Source organism: Puma concolor, chromosome A1, assembly GCF_028749965.1.
Source record: "Puma concolor isolate L17-30 chromosome A1, mPumCon1.1.hap2, whole genome shotgun sequence".
NCBI classification, from domain to species: Eukaryota; Metazoa; Chordata; class Mammalia; order Carnivora; family Felidae; genus Puma; species Puma concolor.
In genome coordinates, this window is record NC_141667.1 from 138810350 (window position 1) to 138837309 (window position 26960).

General features: G+C 42.9%; 2 long non-coding RNA genes across 2 annotated transcripts in view; one reads left to right on the forward strand and one right to left on the reverse strand.

Moving 5' to 3' along the window:
* The window catches only part of LOC147584507 (uncharacterized), a 280228-nt gene that overhangs the window by 91118 nt on the left and 162150 nt on the right, over positions 1–26960 (forward strand). The window lies entirely within an intron of this gene.
* LOC147584509 (uncharacterized) lies at positions 929–8894 on the reverse strand. Its single transcript, XR_015255528.1, has 2 exons — positions 8114–8894; positions 929–1376 (listed from the first exon to the last, which is right to left on the reverse strand). It is a non-coding gene; the product is annotated as an uncharacterized LOC147584509 (long non-coding RNA).

Genomic DNA, 26960 nt, shown 5'->3' on the forward strand with positions numbered 1-26960 from the left:
CTATACTATGCACAGTTAGGAAATATACTAAAAGGTGACGGAATCCAAAATAGAATCTGTCAACGTTATCCTCTTAATTTTCAGTTTAGAAAAAAATTTTTTTCGAAGTAGTCCTCTTGAAGCTAAGGTATAATAATTACCCACCAGTGCTATCTGCCTTTGTTAATCCCGCTAATGTCGGTCACGTCTAAGTCCAACCCAGAGCTGCTGGTTACTCTCCATTGATGTTGTATTCTACAAAGATAAAGATAAATAGACACCCAAGCTCATATAACAACTGGCCCCATCCATGTAAAACAGCTTTTAATTGGACTACTTGAAATTGGACCAGCAACCACGTCAATGCCGATTTCTCCGTATAGTGTAAGCGTATACACACAGCCTTCAGAGACTGAACTTCCATGAACCCTGACCCTGATTTTTGTGTCTTCTCTCAAAAGGAGGCCATGAAACAAGAGTAACTTGTGGGCATAAGTAATGACATACATTTAATCCAAAACTTGTGGTAACTCCAGTGTGAGCCTTTACAAAGACGGAGGTGTTGATGCTTTCAAGGTTCCAGGGAGAAAGGCATGCCAGGAATGACCTACCCAACTCTACTCAAGTCCTTGAAAGCTGAGGCATGTCAGAAGGAACTCATGTGTCAAGTGGATACATTTCTTCCCCCAAGTAGGAACATTTTAGAGGTGCCTTCTATCCTACTCCTTTTTTACTTGTGAATTCTTTCCTAATTGCACACTAGGAACCAAGGGATAGTTCAGTATTTGGCAAATGAAGTCTAACACATGACTTAGAAGTCAATTTGGCAAAAACAGGGGTGCAGTGACTTGGTGCATTGGTGATCTGGGGTAATGAATGTCTTGGCAGCTCGACGGAGGATTGTGTTACAAGTACTGGCGGGATTTAGCACCATTGGAAGCCGAAGAAATGAGTCAGGATGGATTTTATTAAGGCAACCTGTAGTCAGAGTCCGGTTTTGCTTTTGTTTTCTGGATTTTGATTTCTAAATGCTTCCTTAAGAGCAGGTGACTTAGTTTAAATGGGAATGAACAAACAGCCCCAGGAATTAGTCACCAATTTGCTTTTAAGTGTCATATTTCATGTTATACTTAACAGGTATCACATGTTCGTGCCGGGCTCTTTTGTATATTGACGTTGCTTAGGGGGAAAAGGAATTCCAAATAATAAAGCGCCGGGACACATTGAGATGGTGCGCATAAATCATGCTTCGCTGTAATAGCAGTGTATGTGTGAGATGTAATCATGCAGCATGCTACGAAATATTTGCGTGCGTGTGTGTATTGTGTGGGTGCGTGTGTGTATTTCATGTCTGAAAATGCTCTTCTTATGCAGTGTTCTAGCGGCGGCTTGCTGACCTAAGGAAAAACATCTGGCAATTAAATGGAAAAAATCGTAGGGTTAATTGATAGGGGAAGACTAATAGGATTCTGGCTGTGCTTGGGGTCAGAATGTGACCTCTGAGATATCATGAATTGGAAACTGGAAAACATTTTAGTTCTTGCACTTGAAAAAATATTTGAAGCAGCCCAACATGCCACAGCTAATCAGCGTCAAAATGTATTACTCCGTGTCTTCCTTGTAGAGGTAAGAGGTAAGGGCATGAAAATAAGTTTGGTCTTTTGTTGTAGACTGAGTTACGTTCCCCGGCCCCCAGAATTGTTGAAACCCAAACTCCCAGTGTCACTGTATTTAGAGATAGAGCTTTTAAGAAGGTATTCATGGTTATAGGTAAGTTGTGGTTAAATTATGATAATCATGAGGGTGGTGCCCTAGAACTGGTGTCCTCATAAGAAAAGAAGGCATGTGGGTGGCTCAGTCAGGTAAGCGTCTCACTTTGGCTCGGGTCATGATCTCATGGTCCGTGAGTTCGAGCCCCGCGTCAGGCTCTGTGCTGACTGCTCAGGTCCTGGAGCCTGCTTTGGATTCCGTGTCTTCCTCTAAATATCTATTGCCCCCTCCCCCACTCGAGCTCTGTCTCTCTCTCAAAAATAAACATTAAAATACAAACTTTAAGAAAAGATGCTGGGGATGTATACACAGAGAAAAGTCCATGGGGGGACAGAGAGAGGAGGCAGCCATGTGCAAGCCAAGGAGAGAAGCCTCACGGGAACCCAGCCTTAGCCAACATCTTGATCTTGGACTTCTAGCCTCCAGGACTGTGAGAAAATAAATTTCCATCACTTAAGCCATTCAGTCTGTTGTATTTTGTCATGACAGCCCTGGCAGACTGATTAATGTACACCTACCCTTTTTTTTTTTAATCTGGTTGCCTGAAAACAGGGCCTAAGGCACCATGGGTAAATAATAATATATTGAACTATCTGTGGTGCCAAAACAGTCATCTTGTATTATGGTGAATTTTCTAGAAGCGGACACAGCTCTGGCACCCAGCTTGAAATTCTTCTGATAGTGTTCAAAGTGTCTGTAAATGTGGTCAGAGTAGGTTGAGTGGGCATCTCTGTTGTTTGCTTGCTCACATGTGCTCGGTTATCCCTGATTCCATCACCGTGGCTTTCCTGTGAGGAATGGATCCTGTCTCAGTCTTAGCCCACATGATGAGGGTGTGGCTGATGCCACGTGATTCAGACCACTAGCCTCTTGCCAGAATGATTCCTCGGGAGTGGGTATGTGACAGTCACAGCCATGTAGCGTCAGCCCACCCACTCGTACTGAAACTCCTGCAAAAGAGATGTGCATGTTCTGCTGGATTCACTGACCCGACATGTTATCAGCCTGGACCCACTGGTGGCCATTTCTCAGAGAATCAAGTCAGCGTAGAAGCAGCCCAAGTCAGGAGGAGGACAAAAGTATGTTTCTGTTAACATTCTTAGAGAAACATCATTAGGTCATTCCTGGGCTTAAACTTGGATTTTCCCATTACTGGAACTCATCAGTCAGTCTGTTTGTGAATAAGCTGTTTGCGTTAGATTCCTGGCTCTCACCAATGTCTCAGCCAAAAAAGCCATTCTGGCCACTATTGTAGCTTCAGATGAAAAGAGAGATTTAAAGCTCTTGCCTTAAATGTCCGTCTCCTTGGTCTAACTCATCCACACTTCCGTTAAGCTCCTAGTAAGGCTGAGTTCAGGTTCCATCTTTGCTTTGGATGGCCTCCTGTAGTCTTTCACCTCCTGGTACCAGTCTTGAGGTGCCCAGCCTATGCTCCCTTGCTCTGTTATTTTGTGTGTGTCGATGTCCTGAAATCCACAACCTAGAGTCTTGGAGTATAGATAGCCTGGAAAATCAGCAGTGAGGCAGTTCTCTGCAGTTTACGGGGATGGTGGGCTGAGGACAGATGGAAAGGGAAAGCCATCACTGGACAGAAGAGGGTGTCCTCAGGGCCTACATGCTATCTAGTAGTGGACGCAAAGCCATTAGAGGCTGATATCCACAGTCTTGCAGAAAATCAACAGGGTGTTGCTAGTGGAGGATGCATGTCATTAGTTGCCTGGATGTGGGGTACAGGAGACTTCAAGAGTTCAAGAACTCTACGAATAGACGTGTACTTATTGTAGTGGGTTGAACGGTGATCCCTCCCAAATTCAGGCCTGCTTTGGAACCTCAGAATAGGATCATATTTGGAAATGAGGTCTTGGTAGAAGTCATCAAGAGGCTCAAGATGAAACCGTCCTGGATTTTGTTGGGCTGTAAATCCAGTGGCTGGCGTCTATATAAGAGGGGATGCAGAAACCCAGGGAGAGGGCCATGTGAAGACACAGACAGAGGCTGGAGGGAAGTTGCCCTGAGTGGAGGAACACCAAGAGCCAGCAGGATTTGGAAGTGGCAAGGAAGGATTCTCTCCTACAGCGTCCGGAGGAAGCACAGCCCTACCCAAACCCTGATTTTGGACTTCCGGCCTCCAGTACTAAGCGAAAATAAATTCTTACCATTTGAAAGGCCTCAGGCTTTTGGTAATTTCTTACGGCATCCATAGGAAGGGGGTGCCCTCGTGCACCTGTAAGTATGGGAAAGTGGGAAGAAAGTTGGAGATGCCGGAGATGGCTTTTCTAGAGACGTGGGAGTTTGTGTCACATTTCATGAGCGCTGAGATCACAAAGACCAGTGCTGTTCCCCGTGTAAGTTCTACCTTGTGCAAAAAAGTCCTCGTTAATCAGACGCTGACAAGCCTTGTATGGTACCTGCTGGCCATTCCCTGAAAGGAAAAGCAGAGATTTGCTGGGCGCTTTTTGCAGTTTTTGAGAAGGGGACGGGATCCCATGAAAGGGAGCACAGAGCACAGTGATTTTGCTGTGGACCTTCTGCTGTGTGCTCTGGCATCCTGACAATTTGGCCATCTGTTTGGTGGAGGCAGCCCAGCTCCATCAAAGAGACAATATAATTTCTGTCAACTTCTTAGAAAAGCACCCTTGTAACACAACAGTCATTTAGCGGGTTCATTGTACGGCAGCGTCCATGTGCGTGACTAGGGTCACCGTTGGGCCCCCTGGCCTCCCACAGTCCCAGTTTACAGGTGTTGTCTCTGCCTAATTAATTACAGCCCTCCCCGTTTCACTTGGAACACTGTCCCTCTTTGGATGGTAAGTCACATAGCAACCTGACTTAGGACACAAGCCTTCATTTTTTGGAAAGCTCTAAAACTTCGCCACTTGCTTGACTTTCGTCTTCTTGCCAGCCCCACAGATTACAGAGTTTCAGTGGTTTGAAAACAAAGATGGAGGGGGTTTTTTTTGTCTTTTTTTTTTTTTTTTTTTTTTTTTTTTGGAGGGAATTTTGCTTGGGAATGAGAAGAGGGAAGTTGTGATTGATTTGTTTCCTGAAGACTGATGGGTTCCTCCTGTCCCCCGCTCCTCCCCAGCCCGGGTTCCTCCCTTACCTGCTGTTGGCTTTGCCCTGCCTCTTTCCAGAGGAATCTGGCCGCTTCAGCAGGGTGGCCAAGCACACACATCCGTGTCTGCGAAGCAGGTGTAAGCTGGGCCTTTTGCCCAAGCTTGGCCAGACAGCTTCATAAATCCTGCCCTTCCTGCAGCCCCGAATTACTTCTCATGACACAAAGCCAAGCTGTGTTATTCACCTAATGCCCCGATTTACAGTTCCCAGGACAAAAGAACATACAGATAGAGTTTCAGGGCTCCGTTGGCCTTCACGTTTATCTAAAGGTTAGTTTCAGGTCAGGCTCGAGAAGCCTGACGAATGGTGGTGAATAAACCTAAAAATAAATTACGTGCAAGTGGGAAACTGAAGCATTCCTTGTTCTTGTGCCAAAAGCACACTCAACCCAATTTACGTTCTTTTAATATCTGAAACAGGCTGCTGTTCTCTCATTTGTGGCGTGCTGGGGAATTAGCATGCTCCCCTTCAGCTCACGCACATGTGCACGTGCGTCTGCACAAACGCGCGCGTGTACGCACACACGCGGGTCTGCACAGTCTCCATTTGGGTGTTCGTTCCTGTGTCTTCAAGGGCCTGACTCACTAGTGGCCTTAACTAGTTGGAACAGAAGGAGAAAAGCGCTTCTCTGGAAGGGTGCTGTTGGGGCCCAGGAGTGCAGCCCACTGTCCGGCCAGGGCCAGGAATAAGAGGACTTCAGGTTAGAGATCTCATTACTTTAAAAATAAGAACATCAGGGCACCTGGGTGGCTCAGACAGTTAAGCATCTGACTTTGGCTCAGGTCCTGAGCTCGCGGTCTGTGAGTTGGAGCCCCGCATCGGGCTCCGTGCTGACAGCTCAGAGCCTGGAGCCTGCTTCGGATCCTGTGTCTCCCTCTCTCTCTGCCTCTCCACCATTCATGCTCTGTCTCTGTCTATCAGAATAAATGAACATTAAAAAATAAGTATCAGCATTGTTAGCCCACGTTTTGCTCACGTGTCCCGCCTTAGTCTCGCCTTAGTCTCTCTCCATCTCCTTTCTCCTCACCATCCCAGCTCTCAGGAAGCAGTCAGATGGTAAGATAATGAGAAATAGGATGTAATTGACAATACCGTATTAACTCATTTCTGGGCAGGGCTAATGGTTTTCTAAAAGTAAATAAATGGAGGCCCTGCAGCCAGTGAGCCTCTTAAAATCAGTCTCACTGGCACGGGAGCATCACCAGTTGCAGATGCCCCTGCGGAGACCTCAGGAACCCAACAGAATCCACCAGCAGGATGTCCACCCCCAAGGCGCTGCTAGGACAGCGCTGAATTCTCCAGGCCCGGCTAAAGAGTATTTCTAAGAAAGACAGTAGCCAGCAACAGAAGTCCACTTTCCCTCCTTCAGAAAACTGCAACCAACTTTGAGACTGATCCTACTCCTGCTAATTTTTCTTTCTAGATGCATGCTTTCTCAATGATGTAAAACTTGCCTTGTTCCACCACCACACACCCCACCCTGCTTCATTTTTCTGTTCATGAGATTGGGATAGAAATCTCAGGGAAGTAACACATTTGTAGGGAGTAAACGCACTGATCCCATCCAGATTTCACCGTGGGTTTGTAGATTCTAGCTTTCCACATTAGAGAGCTACAGAATAAGCCCAAGATTTTTTTTTTTGATGTTTATTTATGTTAGAGAGAGAGAGAGAGAGAGAGAGAGTGGGGGAGGGACAGAGAGAGAGAAGGAGACACAGAATCTGAAGCAGGCTCCAGACTCTGAGCTGTCAGCACAGAGCCTGATGGAGGGATCGAACCCACAGAGTTCAAGATCATGACCTGAGTCGAAATTGGACGTTCAGCTGACTGAGCCACCCAGGGGCCCCCCAAGCTATTTTTAAAGTTTTATTTTGAGACAGAAAGAGCAAGAGCAAACAGGGGAGGGGCAGAAGGAGAGGGAGAGAGAGAGAGAGAGAGAGAGAGAGAGAGAGAGAGAGAGAGAGAAACTTCATCCAACAACCCTGGGATCATGAGCTGAGCTGAAATCAAGAGTCAGGTGTTCAACCGACTAAGCCATCCAGATGCTCCCAGCGCAAGATTTTTTTTCTAAAGATCAGGTCAGGTAAAACGCACCACAGGCAAACTTCTGAAGGCAAAGAGGAAGTGTGGCTGATAAAGGTGTTGTAGTACCTGGCTTGATAAATCTGCCCTGGGACTCGTGGACAGTAGCATTTGGAGGGAAAAGGAGCTTGTTGAGTGAATGGTGTGAAGGAAAGATGTGTCCCAGGTAAAGATGTGTCCCATCCTGCACAGGCTGATGGGGTTCTACTGCAAACCCCCGTCTGTCCTCCTAACAAGTTCCCTTGATCCACAAACAGTACAATGAATGAAATCTCAGGGGAGCAGCCTTTGGCCTCTGGCTCGTGGTGGTTGGAGAGTGAAGTGCCCCAAGTGTGGATAACGGAGATGCGTTTTACACAGGCTCCTGACACGTCCCAGTGGGAGTGCATCTTCATTGCTCACGACAGTAACTTGCTCTCTTGTGTTCCCTGTCTCATTTCCCCTCCCCACTTTGGGAGCTTCATGGATCCCCTCACAAATAAAGTTCTGGTATTCATACTGTTGTCTGGGTCAGCTTCTGGAGGATCGCAATTAATGAAAACCCAACATATTTGTAGAAGGGCGAGATGAGACCATGGGCCTTAGGTGGCTTGTTTGTGATCCTCATAGTAGATTTGGAAATGGCACAGAGGATGTGGTCTAGGAGTGTCTAAGTAGACGGGTAGGGGTTACATAGAATGTTAATTGCCAGGTCGAAATGTACCAATAAAAAGCCGTGTGTGTGTGTGTGTGTGTGTGTGTGTGTGTGTGTGTGTGTGGCGTGTTCATGGGCAAGCAGGAGCGGGGGGAGGTCTTCTGGGGGGAGACTAGGTAAAGATTTCTAGTCTTCCACTATTAGCGCCATGACAGGGAAGACAAAGCATCGCTTTGAGATTTGTCTTTGTGTTTGAAAAGGCAGTTGAATGTTATTAATGTATTCCAGGAAGTACTGAACACCAACTTGAAGCTTCTATCAGCTTTTCTTTGCCCTAATTTCTAAAGCAAAAATGCCTTCCCTCCAAATACTCTATTAAAAGAACATATGAAATTAATGAAACATATCATTACTTTTACAATGGCCGAATTGTAGATTTGTCACAGTACAGAGACAGAAACTCATTAAACCATTGTGCTTCTCCTTCACATTTTATAGTGTATTAAAAGAAAAAGAATTTTCTCAACTCACCAAACCTTCTTTTTTTTTTCCTATTGTTTCTCTGAAACTTCTTTTATAGTTTGAGCTGCAAATCATCTGACTTGTCTCTCCTGTGCCTTGCCTGCCGGGGGAACAGAAATTAAGAATGGATGTGGCTGAAAAGGAGAATCTCCATTTGGGCTTGTGGATTTCGTGGTTTATTTGAGAAGTAGGCTGGAGCTGACAATCCTTTGCATCCTTTGAAAGCAGAGGAGGTTAGGAGTATTCTTCTTTAACAACCCGTCACAGCCCTTCCCTCATCTTTCAGGTAAACTGAATAATTTATCCCATTGGGTTTGGGCGTTTTAGCAAACGTCAGCACAGTTGCAGTGGAGCCAAGCTGATCAGTTACCCTCTACGTTATATTGAAGAGCGCTGCATCTTTTGAGTGGATGCTGTGGATACAGGAAAGAGTGATAGGGCAAATCAAATGTGAATCAAGGTGGAACCAGTCCGTTTTCCTTGGAGACTCCATCTCTGTACTTAACTGCAATTGAGCTCTTCGAAAGAGTGTGAAAATCCTCTTAAACCTATGCAAACCAGGGCTCTTTGGTTGCCTTTTATTTGTCAAAGTCAGTCTGCATTAAAAAAAGTGCAGCACACAAACAGTGTGGCGTGGATTACTTGTCAATATTCACACACCCTTTTCACTTTGGAAAAAAAAGAAAGCAAACAAAATTTCTCACGAGGCGCTTGACAGAAAAAGCATCTTTATGACCCTGATCATGGAGCTCTGTCCTTCTTGTCTTACTCTGGTAAGTCATCAAGAAAATGATCTGTTGAAGGAAAGAAAAAAAAATGTCCTTTGGTCTTTTTCTCATTCTCTGGGTGGCCTTCAGTTACTTTTTGTATCGGTGAGAGTTCTTCAGAGAGACAGTATAGATATAAACTGAGATATATAGTTATAGACAATATACAGAATATATATGTGCAGAGATATATAGAATATATATAGATATGCAAACTATATCCCTATGTATCTCTTTGTCTCTCTGTTAATTGATAGAGATTTAAAGTACTTGGTTCAGGGGCGCCTGGGTGGCGCAGTCGGTTGAGCGTCCGACTTCAGCCAGGTCACGATCTCGCGGTCCGTGAGTTCGAGCCCCGCGTCAGGCTCTGGGCTGATGGCTCAGAGCCTGGAGCCTGTTTCCGATTCTGTGTCTCCCTCTCTCTCTGCCCCTCCCCCGTTCATGCTCTGTCTCTCTCTGTCCGAAAAATAAATAAATGTTGAAAAAAAAAATTAAAAAAAAATAAAAAATAAAAAATAAAGTACTTGGTTCATAAGGGCCAGGAAGTCCAATTTCCATAGAGCAGACCAGCAGGCTGAAAACTCAGGCAAGATTTCTGTGTTATGGTCTTGAGACAAAGTTCCTTCGTCTGTGGGAAACCTCAGTTTTTGCTTTTAAGGCCTTCAACTGATTAGATGAGGCCCACCATGCATGTTATGCAGGATCATCTACTTTACTCAAAGTCAACTGAATGTAAATGTTAATCATATTTACAAAATGCCTTTACAGAAACATCTAGACTAGTGCCAAAGCCTAGCCAACTCGCCAAACTGACATATAAGTTACCATCACATCGTTTGTAAAAAAACAAAACAAAACAAAACAAAATTTGCCTTTGTGCTTCATGTTGTGTTGGAAGAATATGGTATTGTGAGTGAGAGGGACTTGGATTCAAAATCCAGGTCTGCCCCTTCCTGTATGTCCTTGAGCAGATATAAAAGTTCCTTGAGTCTTAGTTTTCTTACCTTGAAGAGCATGCATTTCAATTAAGATTCCTTCTATTACAAGTTACAGAAAAGCCAGTCTACACAGGCTCAAAAACAGAACAGGAAAGTAGTGATTGCAGATTTGAGTTGGCATGAATTTGGAATTCACTTTGGTCCAGCCCGCACGTGTCACGGGGGCTCAGTTAGGATCCTGTTCATCTCTCTCCGATCTCAGCTTCCTTTGCCCTGTATTGGTTTCCTTGTCATACGTTTCTCTTGCTCTGGTGGTAAGCAGTTACTGGCTCTTCCATATACAACCCTTCAAGTTAAAGATCGTTTAAAGGGCACATTTCTTTTCTTTTCTTTCCTGTTTAAATATAATTTATTATCAAGTTAGCTAACATACAGCGTGTACTGTGTGCTCTTAGTTTTGGGGGTGATTCATCGCTTACATACAACACCCAGTGCTCATCCCAACAAGTGCCCTCCTCAGTGCCCCTCACCCATTGTCCCCTCTCCCCCGCCTCCCATCAACCCTCAGTTTGTTCTCTGTTTATTTAGGAGTCCCCTGTGGGTTTGCCTCCCTCTCTGTTTGAAACTATTTTTTCCCCTTCCTTTCCCCCGTGATCTTCTGTAAAGTTTCTCAGATTCCACGTTTGAGTGAACATGTATCTGTCTTTCTCTGACTGGCTTATTTCACTTGGCATAACACCCTCCAGTTCCGTCCACGTGGCTACACATGGCAGGATTTCATTCTTTCTCATTGCCAAGCAGTATTCCACTGTGTATATAAACCACATCTTCTTTATCCATTCGTCAGTTGGCGGACATTTGGACTTAAAGAGCGCACTTCTGCGGTCTCAAGGCATGCCTGTCCTACCACTTTGTGTCCTGTGGCATGAAGCGTTTAGCATGGCAGGGCTTGGCTACATTGTTCGTTTCCTGGAGCTGAGCATGGAGCCCTGTCCAAACAGATGGCCTAAGCATAGGAAATGTCTGGATATACAGTGAAATTTTGGAGCCTGCTTGTCCACAAAGGGAGAATAGATGCTGGGGAGGCAAAAGCAAGTGTTCACTGCATGATGATTTTAATGCCTAACTCAGGGTGGTTATCAGAATCGGATGTGTTTTGATCGAGCCCAAGGAGAATAGTGGGAATTCAGTGAAGGGCTGTCACTGTTGTGGATATGCTTCTAATAGTACAAGCTCGGGAGCCCTCTGAACTGGTACCTCTCAGCTCTGCCTCTCCCACATCGTTCCCTTTCTTACTCCCCGAATGTCTTTCTGAGATATCTGGCCTTTGAAGTTCAGATTCCTTCCGTCAAATCAGCTCCTATTGGCCTATATACCTCCCTAACTAAATATTCTCAGGCAATGGGGCATACTGTGTTAGGGCAGGAATGGATTTTAGGGAAAAAAAAAAAATCTCAGATGTGTTTTTTAAAAGATGAGCTATTAGGGGATTTGTCTTAGATAGTCTTACCGAAAGATGGCCAACATCATCTTGGTATATCATGTATGTGTAATCAACCTGTCCTCAAGAGAATGAATAGAACTGATTGGAAGTGAAATTTTGGCAAATTGAAATGACAGTAGAGGATAATTTTTAGTTGGAATTGAAATGAAGAGAGTTCAAAATAAGAAAAAAAAAAAGTGCCATAATGGGAATTCTGAAAGGTTCTGTAATCAGCTTATCTTGAGCGAAAGAATTAAAAGCAATTAATGAAACAGATTGGCTCCTGGGGTAGAGTTAAACACAACGCCCACTGCGCTCAGCTCTGTCATACATTCTTTTACTTCGGTGCCCAAAGTTTGTCCCTACTTCTCCTCAGCAACTTCTTTTTCAGCATTTTTCTCTATATTTCGCTTCCAGTAACACTGTTGGGCTTGTCATTGGCCCCTAGCCGTGCTTGTGACTTAATCTCATTTTGCCTCAAGGAGAAGTGAAGGGTGTGTGTGTGTGTGTGTGTGTGCGCGCGCGCGTGTGTGTGTTTGGTGATGGTGGTAGGGTCATATTAGACATGCTGGAATTAGAGATTCTGAAAATAAAAAAGTGTTCTTTTTTGAGCACATTGGAGTGGAAAAAACAGTACGTAAGAATATTCTTAGAAATCGACTTGGGTAAGCACCCAGCAAAACCTTAGACCAAGAGTTAAGTGTTAATTTTAATGCAAAACAAAAGGAATATCGGTATTTGTTAAATGTGTATTTATTTATATTGAGAGAGAGTGGGGGAGGGGAAGAAAGAGAGTAAAGGAGAATCCCAAGCAGGCTCTGTGCTGTCAGCACACAGCTTGACATGGGCTTGATCTCACTGTGGGGCTCAGTCTTTCAAACCCGGAGATTATGATCTGAGCCAAAATCAAGAGTTGGACATTTAAACGTTTAACCGACTCAGCCACCCAGGCGCCCGAAGGAGTGCACCATTTTTAACAAGTGCAGCTACAGGAAACAAAGGAGGAAGTCACTTTTAGAAGACAGGGAGCAAGTTGAAGTGGCAAAAGATGATCCATTCCTAGAAAGAATTTTATGATAGCTATAGAAATTATTTTTTTAGTATTTTTTAAACGTTTATTCCCTTTTGAGAGAGACAGAGCGCGAGCAGGGGAGGGGCAGAGAGAGAGGGAGACACAGAATCTGAATCAGGCTCCAGGCTCCGGGCTGTCAGCACAGAGCCCAATGTGAGGCTCGAACCCACGAATCATGAGATCATGACCTGAGACGAGGTCGGACACACAACCGACTGAACCACCCAGGCTACCTCAGAAATTCGTTACTGACGTATTTCTGAATACTTTCTCAAGTCATCCTTTTTTTTTGTTTTGTTTTCTGTGTTTTTCCCAGTTTTTGAGACTTGAGGCCATTTGCATAGTCAGTTTTTTTTCTCTGCTGTGCCAACAGCCTGGTCAGATGGGTGAGGACTACCCTTGCTTCCTGGGCTGCTGGCATCAGCTTTCCGGGGGTAGGGGGGTAGGGACTCACGTGCCCTGAAATACTGACTTGGAAAAAACCCTGGAGTTTTTTTGAACAAGTGTTTAGAAGCAGATCACATTTGAGTCTTCCCAGCCTTGGCAGAGCTCCATGCACATGCAAGTAAATTAAAATCGAGAATAAATCAAATGAGGGGAAAGGGAAGAAAAAGCGTTCAAGGAAAGAACCGTGTTGGTACTAGAGGAGTCGTATTTACTTTCTCGGGTACATCTTGAATCGTAAGTAAACAATGATGAGCATAAATTCCCATCCCAAAGTGTTAGTTGGCTAGCAAGCACTTCCAACCTTTTATTATTTTCTAAGTATCTCTGCAAGACCTTTTGTCCATCTGTCCTGTTCCAGGGCACCATTGTGAACATGTACCAGCTTGGCCTTGGCACCTTTCATTGGAACAAAGCGAAGAGGTCGGTGTATTGGCAATAATTGAATTTCACCATGATCGCAGCTGCCGTCTAGACGGAAAGCCAGAGAGATGTTTTATTTATATCAACATAAACAGTATTTATGGTGTGCTTCTTAAGGACTCACTGTTTTTTGTAAATTATTCTAATCAAGATTTATATCGACTATCTAACATGATTAGAAATATCCCCACTGCTTCAGATGAATAAACTGAGGCCCCACTAGATGAAAGTGATCTGGCTCCTAACAGCGTTCTATCCCACGACCTTCTGAATCCAAAGCTCATCTTTTTAACCACTCAGGCTATACTCCAGAGGAGACTTTAGCTAATACTTTGGTTTTTAAACAAATCGTCATAGTTGTGGCCTCATTTGGAGATGGGACAAGTAGGCACTTCGAGATCATCACACTCTTCTTTAGCTGTGGAGGGAGGAATGGAAGTGCCTTTTCCAACTCACTCGAATGCCCTATTAGTCAGTTTACGGAGTATTTTAATTGTACCTTCCCCCAGTTGAGCTGTGGTGACAGTGCCGGTTTTCTGTAAAGAAATCTCGGCCAGATTTCTTGGTTTTCCAGATGTTTTGGTTTAAGACATTCTCAATTGCTATTGAAAATTCAGTCTCGTTCGTTTTTTAAGATTGGTCTCAAACTCATTCCCGTGCTTGACTCCTTGCCTGGTTCTCCCGCCCTTTCTCCTATCGTACCAGAGCCAGCCTTGGCTGTGGACATAGTGGGGGGAATGATGGCACAGAGGAGAGGCGTGATCTCTTCCTCCGTACTTTCTCCAGTAGACATCGTTCCCTCCTCTCTTTGGACTCTGTCTTTCTGGTGCCCCCTTCTTGTCTCGTATCAATGAAAAACAGAAGACTCTGCTTAGGAGGCCACAGCATGTCAACTATGGAAAGTGTCACCAGCTTGTTTGAGTTCAGTCTGGTCTGTTTGGTACTGGAGGCCACGATTGAGTTGCAGTCCCCTGTTCCATGGAACAGTATACTTCTTTCTAGCTTCCCCTGTTGCTAGAACCTGGAAGAACCTTCCTCACCTCAAAGGGGCAATGAGCTCCCTTTTGTCTCTGCCAAAGCCAGTTAGAATATGCCACGATCCATTTCCTGGGTTAGGTGTCCATTTGCTTGACCCTGTGGCCACCCAGATTCTACACTCTTCCTGCTCTGTCACCCTGAATTCTCTAACATAAGGAGGCATAGGAGGTATTTGCATTCTTTTCTGGGTTCTTCTGAGGCCAGTGAAAACTGGGAAGATGCCCTCTTTTTTTCAGGCACCTGACATTGCGGTTCTTTCAAATCCTGATAGAGTGAGCTACTCCAGCAGCATCATCCTGGTAGACCTCCATGGGCTAGGTTCTGTATTCAGCAGTTCTCCAAAATGTTATGGTATAATTTCATGCCTCTCTTTTTCTTTCCACTGGGGCCGAGGGCACGGCATTTAGTTTCACTGGCAATGGATGTGCTGGAAACTGAGGCTTCTAAATATCTTTCCCAACATGGATGTCCTCATGCTCGCCTCTGCTAGCTGCCCCAGGGTAGACCTATGGGTTCTGCACCTCAGCAAGCACCCTTCCAGGGTACGAGGTGCCAGTGTCCCCCTGCTTTCATTAGCCCTCCTCTTTATGAGTGACTCTTGGCGACACAGGTGGTGATGAAGGCCATCGTGCTGGTAGTTGGAACACACTGGTCCCCTTGCAGTAGGACACACAGGTGGATAGCTGTTCCTAACTGCTGGGGGCTCACCGGTGTCCTTCCAACTCAGATGGTGAGACAAGGAGCTTATTTTCCTGGCCTTCGAGCCTCATTCCCAATTAAAATATAATAGAGGGCTCCTGGGTGGTTCAGTCGGTTAAGCATCCTACTCTTGATTGTGGGTCGGGTCATGATCACACGGTTCGTGAGTTTCAGCCCTGAGTTGGGCTCTGTGCTGACAGTGTGGAGCCTGCTTGGAATTCTCTCTCCCACCCTCTCTGCTTCACCCCTGCTCGCATTCTCTCTTTTCTCTCTCTCAAAATAAATAAATAACCTTTAAAAAATAAAAAATAAATAAAATATACTAGAAGAAAACCCAGTTTGACGTCTTCAGTTTCTGACAGTTTAGAAGATTTTCTAATAAATTACTCTCTGAGCCACAACCTGGTTGTGTTAGCAAATACTTACTAGATGTATGCTTAATGTGGGACATGTTTTCAGGGCCTGCCACTCTTTAAGGAGGATAACATTTTAGGGCGGTGGATGAGCCTAAATTTAACTGTGCTTTTTTTCTGTAATGATCAGTAATCTGGTAATAGTGACACTAAGCAGAAGGCTCCCAATGAGCTAGCACTTTGTATGATCTTCTTTACCCAAGAAGACTTTAACGAGCATCACTGACATAGATTTTAGCCCTATTCACTAGTGCTCTTTTTAGAGAAAATTCACCTATAATCGTTAGGCACAGTTAAATATGCATCTAATGTTGGTACTTTTTCTTTATTATGCTCAACTTCTAATGACCTAAGAAAACATGCTAAAGACCATAGCCCTGTACTCCCAATGGCTTCTTGTTAGATTTTCTCTATTATCAATCTAAAATGATTTCTCTTGAAGCTTATGAGACCTAAGAGATGGTTTCCCCCAGAGCTTTCAAAGGTTACCTTCCACTAATCAAACCCTCTGTTTTTATTCTTAGAGTGAGCTAGAGCACACACACAAGTAGGGGAGAGGGACAGGGGGAGAGAGAGAGAATCCTAGGCAGGCGCCAAGCTCAGCATGTGATACAGGGCTGGGTCTCAGGATGGTGAGATCATGACCTGGACTGAAACCAAGAATCAGATGCTTGATGTACTGAGCTACCCCTGTGCCCCAAACCCTCTGTTTTTAAACCATGTTGTTCCACTCTAGGCCACGTGTGTTTTTCTCCACTCTCTGCTTGTTCAGACTCTTTCCATTAAGGTACAGGTCAGGTGTGACCACTATCTCTGCATGGTTAATAGAAACTACTTCTCTGATGAGGTTAGTGACGTGTAAATGGAAGAGAAAGTTTAGAATATTTGTTGAAAAAAGGCTTTGATCAGTCACTGCAGTTCTTTATAAAGAAAAGTGAACGTGTATATACCCTCCTGGCACTTTGGCCCTGTTGTTGGTGATAGTTTTGAACATCGCTTTGTAAAGCAAAGTATGACGGGGGGCAAAGCAATGCTTCAGATTTTCTAAAAGCTTCTGGGAAAGAGACAAGAATAAACTGGTCAAAAGACAGGAAGGGGGACTAAAAGAAGGAAACCTAAAATGATAGCAACTACAAAGAAAGAAGAACTCTATTAATTTTTATTTAAGTTGGAGTAAAGGTACCCATAGACTGAAAAGAGGCATTAGATAAAGTTGAATTTGATAGGAAAAAAAAAAAAAGCGGAAAAGGAAGTTTTTGGACTAATGCTATTAATATGGAGCCGAGATGTTTGGAAATTTCAAAATTGATAAATTCAAAGATTGGTACCTACACAGTAAACAGTAAAAGTCTTACCAAATATTTGTTTTTAATTCACAGAAAGAGATGTATTCACATCTAGGCATGGAACAAAAAAGATGTTGGAATGCAAAGCTCATGATAACAAGGCAGAGACTCAGTCTGTTTGAGGGCTTGGACAGGGAGGAGATCACAGAAGTCTCCTGATTTCCGCAAATGGATCAGACCCCTGTCTTTGGGAATCCCTAGGGCCATCTTGTCTAGTGATTCTTATTTTGATTCCACAAATAATGATATAATGTATTTGAAGGAACCAAATCAGTAAGTTAAGAAAACAATGGAATTACTCTCAAATGGTAGACAGCTGTGAGCCCGAATCTCCAAAATGTCAACTGGAAACAAACAAAAGTACATTAATGTTTGAACAGAAGTAGGAGGAGGAGGGGGAGGAGGAAGAGCACACACTTGCTTTTGGTCAGCAACTTTCTGTTTTTTTTTAAAGTTAGAGAGAGAGAGGGAGAATGTGAATGAGCACGTGAGCTGAGGAGGGGCAGAGAGCGCTACAGAGAGAATCCTAAGCAGGCTCCATGCTTCAGAGGCCAACTCGGCGCTTGATCTCATGAACCATGAGATGATAACCTGAGCAGAAATCAAGGATCAGAGGCTTAACTGACTGACCCACCCAGGCACCCCTGACAGGCAACTTTCTTAACCCCTAGCCAGTATTTTTTAAAAATCTTTCTATCTTTTAACCCCCACCTGGGTGGCTCAGTCAGTTAAGCACCTGTCTGACTTGATTTCAGTTCAGGTCATGATCTCATGGTTGGTGAGTTTGAGCCCCGCATGGGGCTCCGCACTGATGGCACAGAGCCTGCTTGGGATTCTCTGTCTCCCTCTCTTTGCCCCTTTCCCACTCACACTATCTCTCTGTCTCTCTGAAAAATACATAAATAAATTTACAAATAAATAATATATTATTAAAATAATAAAATAATCTTTTTATCTTCATGTTTTTTTGTTCGAAAAAATAATTCCCTTTATATCGATTATAGAAAACCTAGAAATACAGTAAAATACCATTTCCTCTCCGTAAAAATAATCTTATTTTAAAATTTCTGCCTTCTGCATTACTTTCCAAATAATATTTTATAATTGATATGCTCTCAAATATTCTGTAAAATTTAATTAGATTGCCTTCCTCTGCTGTTTTTAGGAAATCAGTTTTCACTCATATTTAAAAAAAAAACACTATCATGAACATCCTTTACTAAGATTCTTGTTTTCTTCTTTATTTCTGAAAGCTGAATTACTCAAAGATAAGGACATGAAAGGTCTTTAAAGCTCTGACTTTAGTTTGCCCACACTTTGCAAAAAATCTTAATTTAGGGCCTGATTTGGAAACGTTTTATTCTTTGTTGAGAGTCTTCAGAGTAATTTGGGCAACCTAAAATCCCCGAATTAGACAAATAACTCATATTCCTGACTGCCCCTCTCTCTGACTCATCTTTATGTGTCTTCCCTCAGAGAAAAATGGGTTGATCAAGACGTTTTGTCCATTGGCAGGCATTCCTTCCTAGAGAAGGAGGTGTTGGTGGGTTAAATTAACCTGGACACGCAATATATAGCACTTCCTCTAAGTATTTTGGTTTCGTGAGTAGTTTTATCCACTGGACTCCAGGCTTCATGCAGGTTTTGACCCCCCTCCCTTTTAAAAATGCCCCCTTGAGGGACGTCTGGGTAGCTCAGTCAGTTAAGCATCTGACTCTTGATTTCAGCTCAGGTCATGATCTTGAGGTTTGTGAGATCAAGCCCTGCATCAGGCTCTGTACTGACAATACAGAGCCTGCTTGGGATTTTCTCTCTCCTTCTCTCTCTGCCCTTCCCCTGCTGGTGCTCATAATCTCTCCATCAAAATAAATAAACTCTAAAAAAATTTTCTTTTAATAAAAATATACTCTTGATCGCTTAAATGTAAATCTTGGAAGATGTATTCAAATCCACTAGCTTCCTATAATTTTCTCTCAAGTGAGGTATTCAGAACATAGGGAATTCAGTGATGTTAGTAAAAAATTGTATCTTTAAAAGGTGTGTCCAAAAACTGAGTTATCTAACCAGATTGTAGGATATGGGCAATTTAAAATTGTCCATATTTGTCACTGGAGTCCTGACTTAGAAACTTAGAAAGGAAAAAAAAAAAAAACCCAAAAAACAAAAAAATACCAGAATGTGTTTTGGAACTTGGTTTTTCCTAAGATCTAAACTCAAAGATGACTTTGTAGACAGAACCTTCCATTTACCTCCTACTCTTTGACATATCAAATGCTGGCAAGAAGGCAGGACATTCTAGGATCCATTCTGTTCACTTTTCACGTCTGCTGTTCAGAAAGCTCGTGTCCTCTTGTCTGCTGTCTCTAACGTATCTTCTTTTAACCAGTTTGGCTTCCTGCTCTGTTCTTGACCTCTCCCACCTGCTTAGCTTTGCCCCATCCTTCAATCCCAACTGGCACGTTCCTCCAGACTCCCCTCTTGGCTAGTCTTCTTTGGAAAGCAGTATGTTCACCCACTTTGAGTCCTCGTATGTGTTTTCTTTTTCCTATTCTGTGTGAATGTCAAGACCGTTGCAAAAACATTCTACCCTTTTCTGTGAGTGGAGTAAATCATCACTAAGATGGACGGTGTCAGACCTGTCGAAGTGAAACCTAACTTGGGGAAGAACAAAAGTCTCCTCTGAATGTTCTATCCTGTATTTGTCACTATATAAGCAATTGTCTAGTTTCCTACCCTGGTTAAAACCAACATGTGAATTCACAAGGCTCTAGACGTAGCAAGTTACAAAAAACCAGGTCTCTGCTAAAATTAAAAGAACATTCCAGCCTGACCTGCTTATATCAGAAGAGTTTTAGTTTGGCTGGATGTAGTACCATGTAGCTTTGAGAGCATATTTTCATAGAACACTTTGCATTTTTTATGTCCACCATGGGGGAACTCTTTCAAGAAAGCTGGCTCATACGGTTACCTCGGTGCTTTTGAAATTCAAGATGCAGAGCAAGTTTTGCCAAATAGAGCACTGTCTAGTTCAGTGATCAAACACCATGTATTTGAAAAGCAGAACTGAAAGTCTGCTAATTGTTTGCCTACATTCATGACAACCAGAGAGAGCATCAGCAGAACCTTTTTTTCCATATGATGTGTTGCTTTCATTTATTCTTTTTAAATAATTAATTCTCTGCATATTTACCTGTACCATTTATTCCACCAAAAAAGGTGTTGATGAACGTCATCACAGGCACATATCTTAAAATTTTAAGTGGTTGTAAATTTCAGGGCAGACTCTTTTGGTGACATTCTGTTCTGCCATGGAAAGTACATGAGGCCTAGGAAAAACACATATATTGATTTATTGATTTTATGTCTGACTAGCAGTCCCTTTTTTGCAAATTAGTTCCTGTTAATTCCCTGTTCCACTTAATTTACATTCTTTCCTCAGTTGCTGAGTAGGTGTACAATTGTCATATTTAAGAAGCAAATCCTAGGGCTGTGGGTCGCAAATTGGCAGCCGATAGGTGGAATCCAGCAGATATATTTGATTTGGTTTGTAACACATTTAAGATAGGAAATCTCCCAGCTTTGTCTTGAAAAACCCAAAGGTCTGTCATCACTCTCCCCACCTCTCATGCATGCTGAGTGGCAGGTGCCTGAAACAGATAAAGGCAGGATTCTTCTGGTGACCCTCATGGGCCCTCACCCTGGCCTCCCTAGTCATTAATTGCCCATCTGTCTCCTACAGGCTTTGAATAAACTAGTTCTGATTTTGAATACTCGAAGACGCTTGGATAGGAGTCCCCACGAGATAAATCATGGTCCTTTAAATAGTCCAGGCTTTCCTAGCAAGATAGTGCTGATTTGGATCTTCTCTTAGATTAGTAATTATAGTCCATAGCTACAATTTTCTGACCAAAAGTTTAAAAAAAACATTACTTATTATTCGTGATTTGCATTGCAAATATTCATAAATACGTGGTATTCAGAGCCATGTTTTCTACATCTGTGCTCTACAATTAGAAATTGATTGTATAGGATGGGGTGCTGAAAAAATTTTATAACTTTTTCAGATCTTTAAAGAGAAAGTTAGAAGCCGTGAAATACGATGTTTACTTAGGTCAAATAAAGCCTATGGGCCTTTAAGGGGGAAAAAAATCCCTATTCCCTGTTAAACTGAATCTCAAGTGTGTTTCGTGTTGGAATGCTTTACAAAATGCATCTGTTTGCTTTGGATAATAAGTTGCTAGAGAGCCTACTGGGCATAAATAATTTTGTACTCAGATATCCCCAATTCATTCAGCAAACTTTGATCTGGTGTGCCAGACGTTATCCAAGTTAATAATCCTTAGGCAATCCTATGGCTTTAGTCAGTACATTGTGCTTTTGTTATTATTATTATTTTTGTGTAAGTTTGTAAGTCCTGGAGGATGTCCATCAGCAACCGGGAAATATGTGTCTGAGTGAACATATCAGAATGCAGGTGTATAAGTTTCAAAAACTAAAATAAACCCACACAAAATCAGTGGCTTTGTAACCAAAAATTTGCCTGTTCACGCAAGTCATTCCAGACTTAATGATAAAAATTTAAAAATGAGAAAACAGGCAAACTGTCCAGTAAGGGCTTGGCCACATAAATCATTGTGTATTCTTAAGGTGAAATACTCTGTGTATTTCTGTTGCCGTGTAACAACATTAGCAGAAACTTAGTGGCGTAAAACAACACATATTCATTATCTTACAGTTTCTGTGAGTCAGAAGTCTTGGCATGGCTTGGCTGGGTCTTTTGCTTGGGATATAATAAGGCTACGGTCAAGGTGTCAGCAATGTCTGCAGTGTCATCTGAGGCTTGACCGGGCAGGGATCTGCTTCCAAGCTTACTCAGGCTGTTGGCAGAATTCCAGCTCTAAGACTGAGAGCCCCAGATGCTTGCTGGCTGTCACCTGGAATTTCACCCTCAGCAAACAGTGTCCACCTGCAGTTCCTTGCCACATGGGACACCCACCATGGCCGTGCACTTCTTCAAAGCTAACAAGGGAGAGAGACCCCTGAAAGATGGATGCTACCAAGTTACGTAGCATCATAACATTCACGTACGAGTAATCTCATACACCCTGTCAATTTCACTGTGCTTTATTGGTTAGAATCACGTCCCGGATCCCGCACAAACTCAGAGGACACATGGAGTGTGAACACCAAGGGATGGGGATAATGTGGGCTACACTTAGGGTCTGTCCACCGCACTCAGCAACATGAAAATTATGTTTTGAAAAAAAAACATGAGATGTGGCAGATTTCTCCAAGCATGATACTAGGTTATAAGAAAGACAAAACAGTAGTAAGGCTCTTAACAACAGACATTGTTGATTACTGGGTTATAGGCATTGTTTCTTGGTATGTTTTGATGAATTCCACTTTACCTACAGTCAACATAAATTTCTCTTACAATTGGAAATAAAAAAAGGGGTGCCTGGGTGGCTCATCTGGTTAAGTGTCAAACTTTGGCTCAGATCATGATCTCGTAGTTCATGAGTTCGAGCCCTGCATTTTTATTGTAATTAAAAAAAAGAAAGAAATATATTCTTTTTAAACTCATAATTTTGAGAATTCAAGATTAAGTTCATTTCATTACAATTTTCCCTTATTTTCATTATCAAAATAGGCCAAGATTTTTATTTAGTTTTTATTTTTTTATACTTATTTATTTTTGAGAGAGAGAGAAAGAGACAGCATGAGCAGGGGAAGGGCAGAGAGAGAGGGAGACACAGACTCTAAAGCAGGCTTCAGACTCTGAGCTCTCAGCAGAGCCTAATGCGGGGCTTCGAGCCAGGAACCACAAGATCATGACCTGAGCCTAAGTCGAATATTGAACAGACTGAGCCACCCAGGAATCCCTAGGTTCCTATTTGTTTTTAAGAGTGTTCTTTTGGGGCGCCTGGGTGGCGCAGTCAGTTAGGCGTCCGACTTCAGCCAGGTCACGATCTCGCGGTCCGTGAGTTCGAGCCCCGCGTCAGGATCTGGGCTGATGGCTCAGAGCCTGGAGCCTGTTTCCGATTCTGTGTCTCCCTCTCTCTCTGCCCCTCCCCCGTTCATGCTCTGTCTCTCTCTGTCCCAAAAATAAATAAACGTTGAAAAAAAAATTTTTAAAAAAAAAAAAAGAGTGTTCTTTTTTAGCTGGTGATAAAGTCAATGTACTTCTTTTTTTCTTCTTCTTTTTTTTTAAAGTTTATTTGAGAGAGACAGAGGAGGAGAGCACAAGCTAGGGAGGGACAGACAGGGAGACACAGAATCCGAAGCAGCCTCCAGGCTCCCAGCTGTCACCACAGAGCCCGAAGCGGGGCTGGAACTCATGAACTGCGAGATCATGACCCGAGCCGAAGTCGGACGCTCAACCAACTGAGCCACCCAGGTGCCCTTCAAGTACTTCTTTTAAGTGGAACACTTGCTTGATGGGTGGAACGTGGTTTTTCCATCAACTGGAGCTGACTCCTTGTCAGATCTAGAAGCCTTTGTTTGTAGTTACCCCCTTTTTTTTTTTTAAGAATTTTATGAATCAAATAATTTTGGGGGCACCGGGGTGGCTTCGTCGGTTAAGCGCCCAGCTTCCGCTCAGGTCAGGATCTCACAGTTTGTGAGTCCAAGTGCCACATCTTCCTGTCTGCTGTCACGGCAGAGCTCACTTCAGATCCTCGGTCCCCCACCTTTTCTCTCCCCCTCCCCCCACTCACATTCTGCCTCTCTCAAAAATAAATATTTTACGAAATTTTAAAAAGCATGAAATAATTGTTTGAAAAAATTAATTCCTTTAGTATGTGATCGTTTGCGGTTGCTGTTACCTCTTATTCCTTTGGGGGTTTCATCCTGAAAACAGTAATGCTGCCCGACATGGACAGGATCATGGGTTCCTCAGGCTCTTGTGTGCAGGACATAAGGTTTGCTTTGGAGATGGTGTCCCGGCAGACTAGAACCCCAGGTGCCCTTTGTTTAGTAGCTCCTCTCAGAAGTAATGAGTACTTTTTTGATAAGCTAATAACTTCAGCCAAACCAGAAAGCTCCTATACAAGCATAGCATCCTCGGGAAAGAGGTATTTCAACACCCATGCTGTCTACAGTAGATTCTTATCATGTGTTGGTGGTTGGGATTAGCTAACTGATAGACATGTATTTAGTGAAAATCTTCACTATTCTCAGTGACAGTGTGGAGGGGTTTTTTTTAGGCCCTCTAGTTGCGAAGACAAAACAATATGTGATCTTATTAGATAATCGTCACAGAATCTCTATGAAAAGGTCACAAAACAAAACTGCTTTTTCTTTCCATTTTTCAAGTTAAATGTTCTAGTCCTTAAATCTCAAAATTATTGCTTTATCTCCTGAACCATTAGAGTATTCATTCTGTGTACATGTCAGGAAAGTATACTTTGTTTCCCAATCAAGATTTTGTAGAAGAAACAGTATTTTTTTTTAATGTTTATTTATTTTGAGAGGGGGTCTCCAGAGATAGAGGGAGAGAGTCCCAAGCAGGCTGTCTCACAGCACAGAGCCCGATGTGGGGCTCGATCTCACGAACTATGAGATCATGACCTGAGGCAAAATCGAGAGTTGGACCTTTAACCGACTGAGCTACTCAGCTGACCCTGCAGAAGAAAGAATGTTAAGAAAAACAAAAAAGTAAAGAGAAATTCTTCTAATTTTATGAAAGTTTTAAAAAATGAACTCAAGAACTCTTTTTGTTGCTGATGTTTTGGCTTTGAGATCTTAAATCAAGAGTTGTTACTTTCCCCCATAAGAACCTTATTAGAATGTCTGACCACAGTTCTTAGAAGACACGTTTGGTACCGTTTGGGAACTAACCCTTGTGTGTCAGAGCTTCCTGCCAAGTCTGGTTGTTCTTGGCAATAAAGCAAACAAAAAAGATAACTTGCGTGTGAATTCAGATTGAAGCTGGTGTCCCAAGTCCGTGGCCTACATTTTTAAGAGAAATCGTACAGGAACTAAAGCACCTCATTGATGGATCCGGAATTGTAGCATTTTCTTTTTAAACTGCAGGCCGTTAGAAGAATTGCCCTAATCTATTTTCCTTATTTTTATGCAGTTCCAACTTTCTGAACTTTGTAAAAGCCAGAGTACAGGATACTGAATTTCCAGTTGCTCACATATTAATGTTAAAAGGAAATTATCTGTTTGGTTTAAATTAATTTTTCTGTATAATTTTCATCTTAATCATGTCTGACTCCTCAAGTAATTATCCTTTTCATGTGGTTCACTAGTTCTGTCACTGAGTTTTATGAATTGGGGGGGGGGGCTAAACAGTAATAGTTGGGTGATATATTTGAAACTAAGGGCCACTGTTTTTCCAGTTGACTAGCGTGTGTCCATGCTTGGCACATGGTAGGCATTCAATAAATAAATAGATGTTGAAAAATGAATGAATGAGTGAATGAAATTACTACTTTTGTAGGTCAAAATTTCATATAATTCCACTCCACAGGGGTATTGGAGGAATTAAAATGTCAGTTGGAAATTGTGTTGGCAACAGAAATGCAGGTAACATTGGCTTGAACAGTTAGGGTTTCATTTCTCACAACATGATAAGCATGGAATTTGGCAGCACGGGAGTGGGGCATCTACCAGTGTGTCTTTAATATTTTTGGTTGCGAGACTGTGTGCATTACTACTGGTTAAATGAGAAGGAGGTAACGTCTCCTTTTCTGAAAATCTTTTGAGTTGGTTCCTGCTATGTCTCCGAGGCTATTACTGCATATCATGGCCGTCCCTCGTAATGGAAGCTAGCAAATTAGGAGATTTTTGGTTGGACACATTTCCACTCCAAACAAAATCAGAGAATACTTACTGGCTGAGCACTTCGAATGTTTGCCAGCAGGTGAAATGCCCAATGGCTGCTATAGAATTACCACTGAGGAAATGGTACCTCTTATTGCTTATTCATCAACCAGTATCATTTCCTTTTTGCAACTCTCCCAGTCGCCAAAACCAGAAGTCTACATTCCGAGATGGGTTCACCTCTTAACATTTTTGCCTCTCATCCATGAAATTCTGGGAAGCCAATGACATTTCTTAATTTAGCAAATACTGTCGATGCCTTCGCTTTTTTGTTTTAACGTTGCAAATTATTTCAGGTGTTCAATCATGTCACTCTTTCCTCTTTTTTAGAAAAAGTTATTATATCCTTATTTGAACACGTGTTAAGATCCAGACGTGACAGTAGGTACTCAGGTACGTTGAATGTTGAGTAAGACGTGGCCTCTGTCATATGAGTATGGTAATCCGGTAATTCATTATCCAAACCGGACCCTTTGTCATTGAAAGAGGGAATTAAAATAATTATCCGGTGTTAACTGATCTGAACCGGGAGTGAAACCAATACTCGGTCAAATCCCGAGGTAAGGTCGCCCTACTTAAGGAGTTCACAGTCTTTTGGGGGAGAGGCAGACATATAAATAACTAATTATGATTCAGTGGGTTAAAATCATAATATTGGCATATATCAGGTGCTACAGAAACACAAAGGAGGGAGTAAGTGATCCTCCCTTGGGTGATCAGCTTTCTCAGTCTAGACTTACTCTTTGTACAGGGCCAATTTCGGCACTACTCTAGATGCGCACATTTGCTTGGCTTGCTGGTGTAGCCCTGGAGATAAATTTCACTAGTTTTGCAGAGGTGAGTGCAGGTTTAGAAACCCTTCACGCAGTGTTGGTCATGGCGCATGCGCACTGGCGAAATTAGCGCCCTGGGGCCTCTAGCTCATGCAGTCCTTACCCAAAACAGCCCAGAGACAAATAGACAAATAGAAGGATATCGACGTTCCAAAGGGCAGACTTGGATCGGAGGGAATCAGTGAATGAGAAGGAGCCATCGGATTTGTCCTTTGTCTTCCTTTCCTACAGACAGACTATCTTGAGACACAGTAGTGTGTAAGGCCTCTCTGAGAACCTCCATCCCATTTGGGAAATCGCCTGCCCCTGTTCTAAGGGTAGACAGGGAACTGTTCGAACCCTCACACGATTTCCCTCCTTTTCTGTCTCACTCCCCACCCCGCTTTCCTTTTGTTCCGTTCCTCTGGGATTGTGTCAAAGCTAAAATATGCCTGTCTTATTCTTTCTATTCTGCCCGTCAGCGCACTAACTCATCTTCACTTTTAACAATCTCTCCAGTGCCTCTTTCTCAGAGAGGACCTTTTACAAGCAGTGCAAGTGCTTGTGGTAAAGGAATGCATTTTCTTTG